This window comes from Oncorhynchus keta, chromosome 34, assembly GCF_023373465.1.
Source record: "Oncorhynchus keta strain PuntledgeMale-10-30-2019 chromosome 34, Oket_V2, whole genome shotgun sequence".
NCBI lineage: Eukaryota > Metazoa > Chordata > Actinopteri > Salmoniformes > Salmonidae > Oncorhynchus > Oncorhynchus keta.
In genome coordinates, this window is record NC_068454.1 from 79,993,479 (window position 1) to 79,995,978 (window position 2,500).

Sequence of the window (2,500 nt, forward strand, 5' to 3'; positions counted from 1 at the left end):
TCTCTCTCCTTCCTTCTCCTTCTCTCTCTCTCTCATCTCTCTCTACTCCTTCTCTCGCTCCTTCCCTCTCTCTCTCATGTCTCGCTCTCCTTCTCTCTCTCCCCTTCCTCTGTCTCCTTCCCTCTCTCCTTCTCTCCTCTCCTTCTCTCTCTCCCCTTCCCTCTCGTCCCTTCTCGCTCTCCTCCTCCTCTCTCCTTCCCTCTGTCTCATTCCCCTCTCTCCCCTTCTCTCTCTCCCCTTCCCTCTCTCTGCTTTCCTCTCTCCCCTTCCCTCTCTCCCCTTTTCTCTCTTCCCTTCTCTCTCTCCCCTTCTCTCTCTCCCCTTCCCTCTCTCTCCCCTTCTCGCTCTCCCCTTCCCTCTCTCCCCTTCCCTCTCTCTCCTTCCCTCTCTCCCCTTCCCTTTCTCCCCTTCTCTCTCTCCCCTTCTCTCTCTTCCCCTTCTCTCTCTCCCCTTCTCTCTCTCCCCTTCCTTCTCCCCCCTTCTCTCTCTCCCCTTCCCCCTATCCCCTTCCCTCTGTCCCCTTCCCTTTCTCCCCTTCCCTCTCTCCCCCTTCCCTTTCCCCCCTCTCTCCCTTCCTTCTCTCTCCCCTTCTCTCTCTCCTTCCCTCTCTGCCCTTCTCTCTCTCCCCTTCCCTCTCTCTCCCCTTCTCTCTCTCCCCTTCCCTCTCTCCCCCTTCCCTCTCTCCCCTTCCTTTCTCCCTTCCTTCTCTCTCTCCCCTTCTCTCTCTTCCCCTTCTCTCTCTCCCCTTCTCTCTCTCCCCTTCCTTCTCCCCCCTTCTCTCTCTCCCCTTCCCCCTCTCCCCTTCCCTCTGTCTCCTTCCCTCTCTCCCCTTCCCTTTCTCCCCTTCTCTCTCTCCCCTTCTCTCTCCCCTTCTCTCTCTCCCCTTCCCTCTCTCTCCCCTTCTCGCTCTCCCCTTCTCTCTCTCCCCTTCCCTCTGTCTCCTTCCCTCTCCCCTTCTCTCTGTCTCCTTCCCTCTCTCCCCTTCCCTCTGTCTCCTTCCCTTTCTCCCCTTCTCTCTCTCCCCTTCTCTCTCCCCTTCTCTCTCTCCCCTTCCCTCTCTCTCCCCTTCTCGCTCTCCCCTACTCTCTCTCCCCTTCCCTCTCCCTTCCCTCTTCCCTTCCTCTCTCTCCTTCCCTGCTCTCCCCCTTCCCTCTCTCCCCTTCCCTCTCTCCTTCCCTTTCTCTCCTTCTCTCTCTCCCCTTCCCCCTCTCTCCTTCCCTCTCTCCCCTTCCCTCTCTCTCCTTCTCTCTCTCCCCTTCCCTCTCTCCCCTTCCCTTTCTCTCCTTCTCTCTCTCCCCTTCCCTCTCTCTCCTTCCCTCTCTCCCCTCCCTCTCTCCCCTTCCCTCTCTCCCCTTCCCTTTCTCTCCTTCTCTCTCTCCCCTTCCCTCTCTCTCTTCCCTCTCTCCCCCTCCCTCTCTCCCCTTCCCTCTCTCCCCTTCTCTCTCTCCCCTTCCCTCTCTCTCCCCTTCTCTCTCGTCCCTTCCCTATCTCTCCTTCCCTCTCTTCCCTTCTCTCTCTCCTTCCCTCTCTTCCCCTCTCTCTCTCCTTCCCTCTCTTCCCTTCTCTCTCCCCTTCCCTCTCTCTCCTTCCGTCTCTCCCCTTCCCTCTCTCCCCTTCTCTCTCTTCCCTTCTCTCTCTCCCCTTCTCTCTCTCCCCTTCCCTTTCTCCCCTTCCCTCTCTCTCCTTCTCTCTCTCCCCTTCCTTCTCTCCCCTTCTCTCGCTCCCCTTCCCCCTCTCCCCTTCCCTCTGTCTCCTTCCCTCTCTCCCCTTCCCTTTCTCCCCTTCTCTCTCTCCCCTTCTCTCTCTCCCCTTCCTTCTCTCCCCTTCTCTCGCTCCCCTTCCCCCTCTCCCCTTCCCTCTGTCTCCTTCCCTCTCTCCCCTTCCCTTTCTCCCCTTCTCTCTCTCTCCTTCTCTCTCTCTCCCCTTCTCTCTCTCCCCTTCCCTCTCTCTCCCCTTCTCGCTCTCCCCTTCTCTCTCTCCCCTTCCCTCTGTCTCCTTCCTCTCTCCCCTTCTCTCTCTCCCCTTCTCTCTCTCCCCTTCACTCTCTCTCCCCTTCTCGCTCTCCCCTTCTCTCTCTCCCCTTCCCTCTGTCTCCTTCCCTCTCTCCTCTTCTCTCTCTCCCCTTCTCGCTCTCCCCTTCCCTCTCTCCCCTTCTCTCTCTCCCCTTCCTTCTCTCCCCTTCTCTCTCTCCCCTTCCCCCTCTCCCCTTCCCCCTGTCTCCTTCCCTCTCTCCCCTTCCCTTTCTCCCCTTCTCTCTCTCCCCTTCTCTCTCTCCCCTTCTCTCTCTCCCCTTCCCTCTCTCTCCCCTTCTCGCTCTCCCCTTCTCTCTCTCCCCTTCCCTCTGTCTCCTTCCCTCTCTCCCCTTCTCTCTCTCCCCTTCTCTCTCTTCCCTTCTCTCTCTACCCTTCCCTCTCTCTCCCCTTCTCGCTCTCCCCTTCCCTCTTCTTCCTCTTCCTCTCTCCCTTCCTTTCTCCCCTTCCCTCTCTCTCCTTCTCTCTCT